The sequence below is a fragment of the Puma concolor genome, chromosome A2 (genome assembly GCF_028749965.1).
Source record: "Puma concolor isolate L17-30 chromosome A2, mPumCon1.1.hap2, whole genome shotgun sequence".
Lineage (NCBI taxonomy): Eukaryota > Metazoa > Chordata > Mammalia > Carnivora > Felidae > Puma > Puma concolor.
This window is the reverse complement of record NC_141668.1, coordinates 39,666,852-39,683,549: the sequence shown is the minus strand read 5'-3', so window position 1 is coordinate 39,683,549 and position 16,698 is coordinate 39,666,852. Positions and strand designations below refer to the sequence as shown.

General features: G+C 34.0%; 1 protein-coding gene and 1 non-coding gene across 2 annotated transcripts in view; one reads left to right on the top strand and one right to left on the bottom strand.

Annotated features, from left to right (window-relative positions):
• The window catches only part of IMMP2L (inner mitochondrial membrane peptidase subunit 2), a 905,116-nt gene that overhangs the window by 676,247 nt on the left and 212,171 nt on the right, over positions 1-16,698 (bottom strand). The gene's annotated exons all lie outside the window — the stretch shown is intronic.
• Positions 14,517-14,623, top strand: LOC112867134 (U6 spliceosomal RNA). The gene has a single exon (XR_003224176.1). It is a non-coding gene; the product is annotated as a U6 spliceosomal RNA (small nuclear RNA).

The following is a 16,698-nucleotide window of genomic DNA, read 5'->3' as shown; positions in this document are numbered from 1 at the left end:
TATAAGTAATAAGTGTTAATATTTGGTATATTTTGTTTCAATATTCTTTCATGTAGACCCATGTTTTTTAAAAAAGTACAAAGGTAAAAGCAAGCACAATAAATACAATTTCATATTCCATTCTTTTTGTTTACTATTAATATTATAGACATTTTACCATATCAGTAAAAAATCCCATAATGCAACTTTAAATGAATACATATTGTGATATCCATATGGGCCTACAAAAATATTTTTAATTATTTTTTACTTTTTCAGTTTTAAAAAATGTTTTTGTTTTTATAATTCCTTCATTAGTAAATATTTCAGGTATTTATTACCATTGGTTATTTAACAAAAACCCTTGACATGTAATTACTGAATCAATGCAAATCTTAATACATATCATCTAATTACTATCCAAACACGTTGAATTTTACATGCCCACCATGAGGATATAACTTCTCCTATTACCTGGAAACCCTGCTCACACTTGATATTACTGTTTAGCATTATCTAGGTGGTAGATCAAAATAGCATCTCACCATTGATTCCTCTGCATTTATTTATTAAAGAGGTTGAACCTCTTGTGAAATTTTACTGCAGTAATAGTCTGCTGCAATTTTAAGTTAAACTATATTATGGTTTTGCCTATAACTGAATTATGAGCCACAGCATGATTTATAATTTATTATTGCTTGAAGTCCCATAGACTAAAATATCCTGTGTGTAAATTATGTACAGAACTTTTTTTAAAAGTTCTATTTCATAAAATTTCTGAGGCCAAGCCAGAGTAAGCATCTTCTCTCCATATTCCTGTTACTTTAAGATGTATAACGATATGAAGAATATTATACTTAACAGAGGATTATATTTTAGGTATTTTGAAACCAATTAGTTCTTCATCATTCTTCAATTAAGAATATCAATTATCCATAGATAAGAATGAGACTGCAAAAAAAAAAAAACTAAAAAAAGTTTAGCAAACAGTTGATAAATTTAATGAAAGTGTTTTTAATTTTCTTGAAACCACAGAAAAAATTTTTAATGAAGACAAAAGATTAGAATTAAAATCTCTTTTCATTGTATTCATCAAAGTTGCAGTAATTCCAAAATTGTCAACATGTAATCTCCCCCATGATTGTGCAAGTTTCAAAACAGCTCAATTTTCAGTTATCTCCTACATAGCCCGATTCAGAAATCCTCTTAGCGGTATTCATTCCACGTTAAGAATCCTGCCTCTTGATTCTGGAAGAGCACAAGTCTAAGGGTAAAGTGCAGAGGGGGAGGAGAGCAAAAGGTGAAAAGGGGAGAAAAAGAAAGGAGCTGGACATCATTGTTTCCTCCACTGTTAATACCACTTGAATCAAGAATGGAGGCAAAAGAAGTGCTTCCACACTATTTGCCACTCTGCTTTTGTGGGAAGTGCTCCCAACCTATTTTTTTTTTTTTTTTAACAGAGAGAGGCTATTCCCTGGGAGAGAACCACTGCTTTTTATCACAGTCACGGCTACCAAACAGAAAGCACTAGATTTTATTTAAGAAGATGTTTGAGAGGGGCACCTAGCTCAGTCAGTTAAGCATCCGACTCTTGGTTTCAGCTCAGGTCATGATCTCGCTGTTGTGGGATGAAGCCCCACGTTGGGCTCTGTGCTGACAGTGCAAGGCCGACTTGGGATTCTCTTTCTCCCTCTCTTTCTCTCTGCCCCTACCCTACTTGCAAGCTCTGTCACTCTCAAAATAAATAAATAAACTTAAAAAATATATGTATGAGACATAGACATAGCAACCCTATTAACTTCGGTTTTAGTACCAGAAAAACATTATATAAAAGATACTTGGGGGATAATTGTGAGCCAGATATTAGAAAATATTACAGAATTAACTTTCTTAGGTGTGAAGAGGCAGTCACAGTTCTACAGAGGAGAATGTTTTTCTATTTTTTTGAGTATGACATTTCAAGTATTCATCTTCAAATGTCTGATTCCAAATTGCTCTCTTGAAAACTGAAATTAGGTATGGTAACAACATTCACAGTGTTGAAAATGAGGAAAATTACCACTCTCTTGTATATATGGAAAAAGAACTAGTATAAATATTTAAATCAGTTAATATTAACATTAAATGCAACAGCCTAAATAATAACAAATATACATAGACAACAACAGATTATTGTCTTATTAAGTAAAGTGATTCAGAAAAGTTCTAAAGGGTGCTCCCTTGCACCTAAATTGTTAAATTTGCAATTCTTTAATCCTTCTAAATTGGCAGGGTAATGGTAAACATTATGGGTTCACAATGATGTTAGATTTTAAACATTACCTTTTTGCAATGTATTTCTTCTCCTATTTAAAAAGCCCTTCACATTTACTAGAGACGTGGTTTAAAATGATCTATTTAAATCTCAATATTCTTTGCTATTCTGGTCACAGGTGTAGTTGTTCTTCACATAGTAAGGAAAATTGAGATGGATCACTATTTCAAACTCTTAAGTAGCCCTAAGAAAGACTCCAAAAAGAGGCATACAATATGTGACTATAGCAGGTATCATCTTCTTTCTATTAATTTATCTTGTGCTATGGAGCATTTTCTTCCTCTTTGCTTTAAGATATCTTTTTTCTCTCTATGCAGTTGCTATTTGGAAAACACAATAAAAATAGGAATTATAATATTCAACTATCCATGCACCCAACTTATTCATGTATAATTTTTAGATGTATATTTTACTTTCTATAATTCAAGCTTCATTTTACTACCTCAAAATTCAAAACTAATTATTTTAGATGATATAGATGTAAGAACCAACAAAGACTTTTCTAACTATAGAGAAACAATATAATCAATTCAGCTACCAAAGTCAATGTAACTAAGTGATGGAAAATAAAAGAAATATTTTGAGCATTCAGAAAATGCATGTAGATATGTAACGTATGACATATACAGAAACACAGAACATAAAAAAGCATCTATCAAAAATTATCTCACATTGTAGATTGACGAATTAGAAAATTCCAACACTAGGTTTGAAAGAGAATTGCTTATAAACCTTTGCTTCTTCTATAACCCAAAGTTATATACAAACATAGTGTATGATTTCATTACTTAGATGAAATTAGATATGTGCTACCCAAACCCTTAAATTTCAATAATTATATAAATGACAGTCTTTTATAGCTATTTATAAGGCAAGGGCTTCTGTACAATAAGATATAGAATAAACATTGTATATCTTGGGGCACCTGGGTGGCTAGGTCAGTATAGCGTCTGACTTTGGCTCAGGTCATGATCTCGCAGTTTGTGAGTTCAAGGCCCACATCAGACTCACTGCTGTCAGCTTGGGGCCTGGAGCGCACTTCAGATTCTGTGTCTCTCTCTACCCCTTCCCTTCTGGTTTTCTCTCTCTCTCTCTCTCTCTCTTCTCTCTCACTCTCTCTCTCTCAAAAACAAACATTAAAAAATTTTTTAAATAAATAAAACATTGTATATCTTGGTTTTGAAGAAGTAAACATCCCTTAAACTCAAGTTAGAAAACATAACGAATATAGAGAAAAGTTTAATTAAAGATACTAATTCTTAAAATCTATGTAAGAGAATATATTATCTGAATAGAATGACTCATTTAACCTGCTTTATCTGAGTTTCCACTCAACTTATAGTAAATCATGATGTAGTTTGCATAAATGTGTCATCATAAACAAGTAATTTCTATGACTGTGTTAGCATATTCTCCACTCCCAGTGCTGTATGTATCTATCACAACTGTTCCTGCCAGATATAGTAGTTATTCATGTATCCATCTACCTCATTAGATACCCAAAGACTGAACCAAATCTTTCATGTCATCTGGTACAGAACAAATACACAATAAAAGAATTAACAACAGCTAAATAAAAGTGGGAAAATTCAGCTCACCAGTACATTGATTCTGAATAGAAAAGTATTTTTTACTATTTTCAGAGGCATATTAGAAGCTACAAAGTAATCTTCTAGTATCTCGATGACATAAATGCTACCATCTGATCCTCTGGTTTATCCAAGATAAATGCAGAGGTAGAAATAAGAGAGCCACAAATGGCTTGTGGTCAGAAATGGAAACAGAAAAACATGTAGCACATAAGATGAAAAATTCTGAACTCTCCAGATATCTACATATGAAAAAGCTCCTATCTTCAGTATGGAAATGGGAGTTAAACTACATACATGATCACCTGTTTGGGGAGAGGAGGTATATAGTAATATATAACACACAGAAATAAGTATGGGGATAGAGTCTTATGAAGCACAAGATCTGCTCATTTTTCCATCTTTTCATTGCTAGGCTGGAGAATATAAAAGCTAACTGCAGTAGCCCACTTCATGACCTCTCAGTCATAACAGAACTAATGAAAGTACAATGATCCAATCTTACTCAGGGAACTTGTATGATTTTTAAAAACAGCACGAATGGAATAGCTCTCTCGGAGTACTCTCCTATAAGCTCTTCAAAGTTAGTTTGAAAACTGTCAATACAGCTGGAGTTCTTTTCAACACTGCTGCAAGTTAGGAAGAAATATTAAAGAAGCTCCAAGAATTGATACAATTCAGGAAAAATAATTTAAACAATATTACCACAATTATGACATGTTACAATGAAATCTATCGCAGCTAGAAATGAATAGGACCCCAGAGAATGTTAACGAGGAATGAATTTACAGATGACTCAGTTTACTCCAGCAGGAAAGTTACAGTCCCTTCTTGCTCCTTAGTGGTACAAAAACGATTTCAGGGGCCACAGGTTCTAAAAACATTACAAAGTTTGAAGAATATAAAAAATCAGTTATAAGGAAAAATAAGGTTTTAGATTTTATAAGCCCCAGGAAGCAAGGCTTACATTTAGTTACATAAATTAGAGGTGTGTTACATCTCAGAGTAGGTAACAGCTGGATACTGTGCAGAATAAATGTGCATGCCAATGGGTGGGATGTTCGTAATGCTGAAGGGCAAGAGAGAGATGTATAGCTTGGGAAGTGATGTGGATAATTACTTGTCATTAAACAGCAGAGTAATTGCTTCAGCAAATTCCCATGTAACTATTCCACATGAAACTTCAACGTGCCCTTGGACTACTAAACATCCATAGTTGTCTCAAACAATCTTAGCAAAAAGACAGCAGTCAATGATGCATCACACTTAAAAAGAAGATCATTGTTTTATAATTTAGTCTCACAAAACACATTAGGGACTCTAAACATTAATAACAGAAAGACAAAAACCCATTGATTTTTACATTAGTAAGACCTTGGTAAGACCTCAGAATCCACTTTTTTCTCTAACATGCTCAGTCTATGTGTTTGATAAAGTCTATGGTGTATAAGTTTAGTTAAAATATCTTCTTCCTGTTTGGAAGGTTTTCATGTATATTCAATATCCGAGTTTCATAATAAGCAAAACTAAGAAACACTTAAGTTGCTACAGGATATTGGGTGGTATCAATGGATAGAGAAGATTCTGAGTAGCCGAAGCAGAGGCAATGGTTTAAATCTCAAAGTCCCAACATATTCTGGTGAGGAGGAGGATGAGGAGGAGGAGGAGAAGAAGGAAAAGAAGAAGAGAAGGAAGAGGAGAAGGAGGAAGAGAAGGAGGAAGAGGAAGAAGAAGAAGAAGAGGAGGAGGAAGAACAAGTAAAACTACACAAACTCATGACTCCAACATAACTAGAAGATAAGAACCTCTCAACCTCAAATCACTCTTAAGTACAAAACTAAACATTAAATCCCAGCAAGCTCTCAGTGGTGCTCCAGCCATCAAGCTCATGGGGACCAAGAGCAGTTCAGGAGAAATTACACTGAAAGAAAAAAGAGGAGAGCTAATGGCAGGCCTAAATGTGTCTTAAAATCACTGCTAGAAAGTTGGTCCTCTGCACAAAAATACTGCAAAGTCAGCAGTTAGATAAGAGCCTGCCAAGAAAAAGGACATGACAACGCAATGTCAGAAAAGTCTCATGTTGGAGCCAGAGAGTTAAAACAGAAGGAAAGGTTTCCTTGGAAACTGTACATAGAAAGATAAAGAAGCATGGTGGGAGGGGGGAGGGGGGTATTTAGAATCCCAGAAGACAAAAGCAAATTTAAAACTCAAGAGACGTATCACTCAGGAAACGAACAATATTTTGCCTACAGTGACAAAAGAGGGTGGCTCTTGAACTAGTAATGTCAGAACCATCCCAACTCACTGAAAAGAACCCAACAGAAAAGCAACTATCAAAAGAAAATTCAAATTGAGACCCCAACAATTCAACTGATGAGAATTTCACCCCTCTCCACAAGTTGGCAAGACAGACTGAAACTTTAACATAACATTCACAGCGTAAATAAATACCACAGGCCAAGCTTTAGGTAGATGAAACAGAAATTGAAAACGAGGAAAAAAAATGCATGACAAGAAAAAAGGAGGAGATAAAACAAGGGTTAACTGAATTCACAAAAAAAATGGAAGAAGAATACAAAATCATACCACAAGTGGAAACTAAATTGCAAAATGCTAAAAGGAAAATAGATTTGAATGAAAATACAAAAGAGGTATCGGAAAAACAAGAGAAAAGTAAATAAAATGAAATAGAGAAAAAAGTAAGATGGATCAGAGAGAAAGGGACTGAAATGTAAAACAGGCAAAAGAAAACCCAAAGAATGTATAAATGGAGTTCCCAAAGGATATTTTTGTACAATGGGATAGCATTAATAGTTGATACTCCAATTCAAGGTTTTCAAAAATGAAAGACCTGAATCCACACACTGAAAGGGCCCACTGGATACCAGCGGGAAAGGACCTGCAAATGATCAATTCAGAAATATATCCGAGTAAAAATTAGTGGACATTAAAGATAAAGGAAAAATTCTCAGGGTCTCCAGGAAAAAAATTCAAATAATGTACAAAAGAAAAAGAATTAGACTGGCAACAGATTTATCAAAAACAAGATATGGAATAACATACCACTGGAGCAGCATTTTCATAAATCTCCAGGAAACAAGGGAAACCCTAGGATGGATATCCAGCCAAGCTGCCTTTGAGTATTAACACTATTAAAAACAGTTTTGAACATGTAAGAACTCAAAAAATTCTCTGTCTACAGGTCCTTGAAGAATATATTAGAAGACGAACTTAATCCAACTAATTAGTGATTAGGAAAGTTAAGCAAAAAACTAAGTGTACATATATATCTTCATTTGTAGATGTAAGACATAAAGACAATTAAGCATGGGGATACAATATGTTTTATGTTCTATGTGATATATTATGATCTGAATGTTCTCACAAAGTATAAGTAATGATGATAAAACAATGGGGTAAGGAGGAAAACCATCAGGTAGAAAGTATACTGTTAACAATTACCAAACCAGATATCAAATGGATAAGGTTTAAAATTGGGAATAAAGGCATTAATAAGGCATAAGTTCAATGTGACTATTAAAACAAAAATAAAACCTAAGAAAATTCAAAGAAATTAGAAAAAAAAAGGGGCGCCTGGGTGGCTCAGTCGGTTGAGCGTCCGACTTCGGCTCAGGTCATGATCTCGCAGTCCGTGAGTTCGAGCCCCGCGTCGGGCTCTGGGCTGACAGCTCAGAGCCTGGAGCCTGTTTCAGATTCTGTGTCTCCCTCTCTCTCTGACCCGCCCCCGTTCATGCTCTGTCTCTCCCTGTCTCAAAAATAAATAAACATTAAAAAAAATTAAAAAAAAAAAAAAACTCTTACAGAAAAAAGAAACCCAGCAAATAAACCATAACATGTATAATAATTATCATATGAAATAACATGATGGAATTAAGACCAAATACAGCAGTCTTTTTACTAACTCTGAGTGCACTTAAACTATTTAAAGGAAAAGACTTTTTAGTGTGGCTCATAAAATGGAACCTAACTATGCACTATAAACAAGGTAGATACTTAAAAGAAAATTAGTCAACAAACCCAAATATAAAGGGATAAGCAAAAACATATCAGGAAAATTGAAACAATAGGTGAGCAGGGATAGTAACACAGATATCAAACAAAACAGAATGCAAAACAGAAACCATTAAATGTAAAAAAAGAGGGACAGTTTTTAATCTTTAAAGCCAAAACTACAATGAAGATATAATAAATATAAATATCCGTGTAGCAAATAGCACAGCATTCGTCTTTGTAAAGCAAAATTTCAGAGATATCAGGACACACAGAAAAAGCAAACTATTAATAGGAGTCAGTACAAGACAGATCAACAAAAAAAAAAAAAAAAAAAAAAAAGCAAAAAAAAAAAAAATTTAAGCCTGAACATGGAATTAATACGGTAGATTTTAGGGATGTATATTAAACTTTATATGCTGAAAATAGAATATAAACCTTCTTCTCAAATGCATATGGAGCATCACAAAAATTAATCCCATTTTAGTTCACAAGGAAAATATCAGTACGTTCTACAAAACAAAAATATTAGAAAGCAATACTTTCTGATCTCAATGAAATAAAACTAGAAATTATTTAATCATTTTTGTAAAAGCCCCTTCTACTTGGATTAAAAAAAATATTTGTTTTAAGCAATTCTTGGATGAAAACGTGAATATAAACTGAAAGAAAAAAATACCTTTAAAAATATTAAAATTAAAACACATGAGATATTTTGAAAGCACTGATCAGAGAAAAATTCAGAGCTTTAAACATTTCTATCAATAAATTTCAAAGAACAAATATATAAAGGGGTGGCTGGGTGGCTCAGTCGGTTAAGCATCCAACTTTTCAGCTCAGGTCATGATCTCTCAGGTTATGAGTTCGACCGCCACGTAGAGCTCTGTGCAGACAGCTTGGTGCCTGGAGCCTGCTTCAGATTCTATGTCTCCCCCTCTCTCTCTGCCCCTCCCCCACTCACAGTCTGTCCCTCTCTGTCTCTCAAAAATAAAAAAAAATTTTAAAAAAATATATATATATGAATCACTGTCAAAGCCAAGCAAGGACAGCTCCAGACCTTCTCACACTTCCCATCTCTTTCTTCTTCTAGCCCAGCTCTGATTCAGTCAGAAAAGGCACCCCATTTTTCAGGACTCATGTGCACCCAGACAGTCCAGGCTAATCTTCCCACCCCTATGTTGATAACCTAAATCATGTCTGCCAAATCCCTTTTGGTCTACAAAATAATATATTCAAAGGTTCTGTGGATTAGGGCATGGACATCTGTGAGAGGGGTGGGGAGCATTATTTTGCCAACCTGAGTAACATATACATTTTCTTTTATCCAGCAATTGCACACACATACACAACTTGCACACCATTAAAAGTGAGGTAACAGAGAAAACAAATTCATACATATATACATACATATATTTGTACATATATAAAAATTAAACTCCCAGCTCAGAAAGGTATTCAAAATAGAAACTAACTTGAAAAACATGGTGTTTCATACACACATGACTACAGAAAGACAGTACCCAGGTATGCCGCAAGGTCTCACTGCTTCTTTTCTACTTGGTCCTGACACTGCACAAGAGCTCCTGGAAATGGAGCTCCCTGCAGATACATGGAACCAACTGCCCCAGTGACCGAGATACCAGACTATGAAATGTAACTTCTTTTTTTAATTTTTCACTTTTACTTTCTTTGTGCCATTTCTCTTGACTTTTATTTATTCCATTTCCTATCATGTCTCACTACACAGAAAGACAGAAAGAGAAAGGTAGCTCAGTTTTAGGTCAGATCGGTCCGGTAACAAGAGAAATCAAAAGTTCGAAACACACCTATTCCTTCTTCAGTCCCATCACTCTTGCATAATTAATCAAAGCCCTGACAAGCAGCTTTCATGGGCTTTTGACCCTGAGACAAGAGCAAGTTACAGGCCAAGTGCCATGAGCTCAGCAGAGATTCACACTTCCTGATGCTCTTCTGAAATCTAAACTTTAACACGGGCACAGCAGTAGGGGAGACAGAAATGGCATTCTTACAGAAGAGATAGAAACTAAAGCTTTATTTAAGCTTCCTTCACTCTTCTTAATGGATAACTTAGATATTTAAAACTATATTTGATGAAACGATGCCCACCTTTATGTAAGGTTAATTTTGAGGATGAATACCAAATTTTAAGCTTTAAGAGTTCTAAAAACTCAACTGTACAACACTAAAGGTAAAATGTCTCCAGAGTGGAAATATAACAAAGCTGAATGGTGAATGGATGAGAAGAAAACATTTATACCACATGCAACAGAGGAAAGGTTAGTTATAGTATATAACTATTACATAGTATATAGTATTATAAAAAACAACTCCGAGGAAAGATAGGTAAAACATTCAATTAACAGAAGAAATAAAAATAAGCCTAAGAACTTGAAAAGATGTCAAACATCACTAATAAATTAAGAGATGCAAATAAAAATCAGGATATTCTTCCCATGAAATTACAAATTTAATAGCTTTACAACATCCGGTTATGTGAGAATATGGGGAAATTGCCATTCTCATACAATATTGGTGGGAACATAAAAAGGTGCAATTTTATTGGAGAACAACATTGTCAGTACCTATCAAAATCTAAAATTTACATGCCATACTATTTCCATCTCCAGTCATCTATTCTTGAGACACAATTACAAAGAGACACAATTTTAACTGTGAATTCTTTTAAAAAGGTGTGTAATGATATGAAAAATTTACACAAAAATAAAGGCCTGGAAGGATACACACCACATGGATGATGGTATCGACAGGGTGGGAACTGTGAATGACTAAAATAAGTAAAGAGGTACTTGCACATTGCAACTCAGTATGTCCTTACCCAATTTTGAATTTTTATATAAGAATGTTTTCAAGTATACTTGTATAATCTCATCTTAATAAGTTATTTTTAATGTGACGAGATAAAAAATTGAAGACAGCATGTGCCTAAGATGTTTTAGATACTTTTAGTCATGATGGCCCTTCTCAACCTACCCTTTAGTCTCAGCAATATTTTTATGCTTTTCAATTTTTATCTATTTTTTATTTTGGTGGAATCCATAGATTCCTCGATCATATCTTCCAGCTCAAAAATTCTAACAGTGTATTTTCTAGATTTTATCCTGTCTGTAGTTATGTTTTACTGTCAGTGACAACATTTTTCAATTCTACAGTTTCAGATTAGTTCCTTTTTGTATCCATACATTCATATTTGCTTCTACCTGTTTTGTGGTTACATAATCTCTTGCTCTAATTCAATGAAAGTAATTTTTTCACTTATCTCCATGAAAATGAAAATCAAATACACGTGTTTTAAAGCTTTTATCAAACCCTTCCATTAAACTAATTTTTTATAAAAAGCCAATTTGTGTTCACATTATTAATCAAGTTTTCTTTCTCAACAGCAGATTTCTTCATGTTTTTTTATACCGTTTACAGTGGGTAAGATAAAGTGGCCCAACAAAAACTAGCACGGTGAGGTAGACAAAAATAAATGAGAATAGTACCAAAAACAGGTTAGCACACATCATACATATTTAATAGCACACATCATACATAATATTTAAGTTGTTCAAATCTTGTTTCAACTCCATCTTTAAATTTTAGTCAAGTTACTTAAAAGCAAGCCTACATTGCTATTATTTAAATTTGAATATTTGGTCTTCAGGAATATTGCAGTACTCTCTTGGTTCAATAACATTTTTATATTAGGATTAAAATTCTAACTGATGCCACAAGGATCAGCCTTTATCAGTTAAATGAAAATGCCATATTTTTTAAAGCAAGCAATCATAAAAAGTAATACATTATATTAAAAAATTTACTTTAACTTAGAAACATAAATAAATCCTGATTTGCCAGTCTTTTGAAGTTATTTGAAGATACGAAACAATTATTTAGGAATGGCAATAACAGTAATTAGTGTAATCATCCCTTACCAATTGATTTTTTTTCTATTTCCCATGGCTCCTAGCACATGCTTTGTAATAAAAGTATTAAATAAATTATTTGGATGGATGGGCAGAACAACAAGTATATAAATGGGAATGAATCAACCATTTAGCTCAAAGAACCAAGTCTGACTTCAAATTAGTCAAACCTAGAGTGCCTTAGTTACCCAAAGTACCATATATCTAGGGTCAGCGTTTCATTTTTTTTTAAACAATATCAGCAGGAGTATGAACAACAACACCAACAAACATCCACTACAAATCTTCTGTGCGAAGGACTCTGTAAGTTTCATCAGAAACACACAAAAAATAAGCAAGACTGCCTCTACACATAATCCAGGTATAGACTTAAGACACACATAAAAGGACATATTACAATTCGAGGCATCTATGCTAAGTAGCAAGGAGGTGAGAAAGAGAACAAGGTGAGACAAAGAAACAAGACAAGAAGCACAGTACAAGCACTTCAAGGAGGCAAGAAGCGAAGGGAAGGGAAGGAAAGGGAAGGGAAGGGAAGGGAAGGGGGGGAGGGGAAGGAAGGTTCTGCAGTCCAGGACACCATGGCAGAAATGTTGATCTGTGGGCAACGATGAAGTCCGTGTACAAGAGGGGGCATGGGGAAAAGGTGGGTGGAAGTTGTGCATGGTCAAAGAAAAGACACGGACTGTAGAAGGAAACAAACGCTTTTCTTTCTTCTTAGCATAACCTTGTTGTGCTGTAACTGTAAATATTTTAGATGAAAATCTAGGACTAAAGGTCAACCATTCACCCCATCCTCATCATTCTACCCACAGCAAACTGTTATCAGCCATAAACAGAGACTAAGTGTTCTGAGCAATCAACTACTTTGGTAAAACAAGACTTAACAGATATAACAGTAATCTAACAATCAGAATAAAATAACTACACTTAATGGTAAAAGTTGACTAACATAACTTAAACTGTCTTCGATAACTTAGAAGCCATTTAAGACCTTACAGCATCCATGAAGGGGAAAAAAAAATCGCTATTATTTACCAAGCACCACTGTATGCCAAGTACTGCAGTGTAAGCTTCTCGTTATCACCTCACTTAGTATTTACTATGTACTCTTATGAAGTATTACTTTTGTTTTATGGATAAAACAAAATCCAGGTGTCTAATATTCCTTACTCACTCATGACAGAAATAGCACTAGGTCTGATTCCACAGTCTTGTCCCTTCACCGTAATATTGTATGTGTATGTGTTTTAAAAAGAGTTATAGTTGGCAACAAGCTTTCCTAAAAATCAATCAATGAGACTATTTACCTTGAGTCTCAAAAATATTGTCCCAGAAGTCACTGACTACCTCTTTTTTTTCTTTTTCTTTTTTCTTTTTCCTTTCTTTTTTTTTTTTTAATCATAGTACACTACGGGTGAGTTCCTCTGGATTTTATTTGTATAAACGATTCTTCCTTCAAACTAAATTACTTTAAAAACACTTACCACAAAGGAAATTGCTAACACAATCATTATCTACCTCAGTACAAACTAATGTTATTATCTCCAGGAAACAGAAGCAACTGAATTACATAATAGAAATATTAGTTTAAAAGGTCACTGGATGTCAGAATGTATCATTTTACAGAAGTCTCAGGAGACACCATTCATCAGAAATTATAATGCCTAGAACACCAAGTTCAATGCCATGATTTAGCAGATCTTGCTCTTCCTTGGTTCATTTAGCACCAGTTATGAAACTCTGGCAAGTGGAGTATAGTTATTCTCTCTCTGAAATATTTCCTTCCACATGCAAGGCAAAAGAAAGAAAACCAGGGAGGTCTATTTGAACAATGCTTTATTAAAAACACATCTAATATCCCACATTAATATACAGAACATACACACAAAAATTAGCTCTAAAAGAGATGAGCTTAGTCCCACTCCCGCACTTAAAAGATAAAGAAACAAAGACTCAATAAAGTCAAAAGTTTACCCAAAGTTATAGAAATAATGATTGAAAGAACCAGAAGTCAAGAGTGGTAATCAAATTACACCATCACTCTCAACTAGATTAAAGTAAAACTGAACATGAAATAAAGAAAGATATGAAGTGATGCTTTCTTTCCCAAACTCACTTACAAACTTCAACTCAACTTTTGCATCTGGACCTACATTGGATTAATAAAGGAATTTGATGAAAACTGAGTCATTAGCCCCTGCAATACATTAAAATACTTTCCAAACACTGTGTAAATACTTAAGGTAGTAACTGAGGCTGAAATAGCATTCTCAAACCATATTACACAAGATGCCTATGTTTTAAAACACATGGTGAGAAACACATTTAGCCTCTAAATGCTAATTTGGGATTAGAAGCCAATTAAAATTGCCACAAAGATATCAATCCTATGTTCACCATTAATACTACTCTTCTGTATACAAAATTCTTTAGATACAATTCATTGCCTGCAATATGTTACACATAATCAAGAAATAATAGTACAGAAGAAAGAAAAAAATTTTGGATGTCAAATGAACTAAAACTCTGCAAGTTTTTCAAGATTTCAAGTCTATGAGTCACTTTTCATAGTATACAAAGAACAAGAAAACCCATCACTATTGGAAATGCTGGGACTAAAAGAAAACTAAAAAATACATTATTCTAGTTGTTTTTAAAAATAAATTAATTATAGTGCTCGCTTCGGCAGCACATAGACTAAAATTGGAACAATGCAGAGAAGATTAGCATGGTCCCTGCACAAGGATGACACACAAATTTGTGAAGTGTTCCATATTTGTTTTAATGCTTTTTAAAATGTTTATTTAACTTTGACAGAGACAGACATAGACAGAGCACTACCTGGAGAGGGCAGAGAGAAAGGCAGACACAGAATTTGAAGCAGGCTCCAGGCTCTGAGCTGTCAGCACAGCTGACAAACAAATTAATTAATTAATTATATACATTTGATTTCTCAAAATTTAAAACCGGGCATGTTTTCAGCCATATGATCCCTATTTCATCAAAATACATCCTTCATGTTCACCACATTATAAAATATGAATATAATACAAACACTTTAGAAAAATCTTTAGATTCACCTCCTAGATCTGAATATATATATCCTCTATCTCCCTGCAAATCCATTCCTAGGTTGATATCTAAGAGATATTCATACATGTACAGAAAAATTTAAAGAATATTTGTAGCAGAAAAAAAATAATAGCCTAACTAACAACCTAAATGTCTGTTGACAGCAGAATGAAATCTAAATTGTGGAATCATCTGACTCCAGAGCAATAAAACTGAACTTCAGCTACACACACACAGGATGAACTTCATCTAAAGAATACTGAGTGAAAGGGGTGCCTGGATGGTTCAATCGGTTAAGCATCTGACTTCAGCTCAGGTTGTGATCTCCCGGCTTGTGAGTTCAAGCCCCATGTCAGGCTCCATGCTGACAGAGAGAGAAGTCTTCCTCTCTCTCTGCCCGTCACCCGCTCACGTCTCTCTCTCTCAAAAATAAATGAACATTAAAAAAAAAGGGTATGTTTAAAAAAAAAGAATATTGGGGCGCCTGGGTGTCTCGGTTAAGCATCCAACTTCTGCTCAGGTCATGATTTCACGGTTCGTGAGCTGGAGCCCCAAATTGGGCTCTGTGCTAACAGCTAGGAGCCTGGAGCTTGCTTCAGATTCTGTGTCTCCCTCTCTTTCTGCCCCTCCCCCACTCACTCACACTCACACTGTCTCTCTCTCTCTCTCAAAAATAAATAAACATTAAAAAAATTAAAAAAAAATAATGTTGACTGAAAGAAGTCACACAGCAAGAGTATATACTATATAACTCAACTTACATACACTTCTGAAAAGGCAGAACTAATCTATGGAAATAAAAATCATCCAGGTGAGGCAGTGACACAAAGGGAATATGAGGGACATAGGGTCCTTAAGTATGTATTACATTTGTTCTGAGATTACATCCTGGGTTTCCCAGCAGGAGTAACCAGAGTTATCAGAATATAGAAATGACTTTTCCACTAACTAGCCATATGATCTTTAATATAATTTAGCCTTCCAGTGGCAAGATTAATAGCCAATAAATCTCACATAGATCATCCGAAGATTTTTGAGAAAGATTTTAAATCATTTTTATTCATTTAACAAATATTCATTGTGAGCCTACTATGTATAAAACACCATTTCGGGCACCTGTCACTTACATTCTACTGGAGAGAAATAGAAAATATGCAGCAAACACAATGAATATATGAATTATAATGTAAACTGCAATCAGCGTTTAGGAAAAAAATATACAAGTACACACCAAATGAGACCTTCAGTCCTGTCTGAACATTTCTGAGCACACATAAACACAGAAGGGAACTAGCTTTAAGTAACTATTTTATTTTATTACACTCTGAAGTAAATCCTTTCCCAGGGTTAATACTCCAGCATAAATCTTCATGAATAAGTCTTGATAACGTATGAAATATTTAAACATATCCTTGAAACCACAAAGGATAGAGCTGGAACCAAAAGGCAGATTTTTCAAAGAAAGAGATTAGTTCAGTGTTTCAGAAAGAACTTCAAATAATCAAAACACTTAAAAAGACAGTGTTAAAGAGAAACTTGATACTGGATTATAGAGAAATAAATTTATTCTGGAAGGAGGTTTGATTTGACCTATAAGACCCTTCTGGGGTTTTATTTTAAGAATAAATTAGCAATTAAGAGTTTTGAAAATATGTTAAAGTATTATTTGCTTTTAAAATATTTACTGCACATATATATTAATAAAATGAATGAATGTCATATACAACTTACATTCATAATAAATTGATATTTAAACTACTCAGTATTATCTTGTATACCTTAA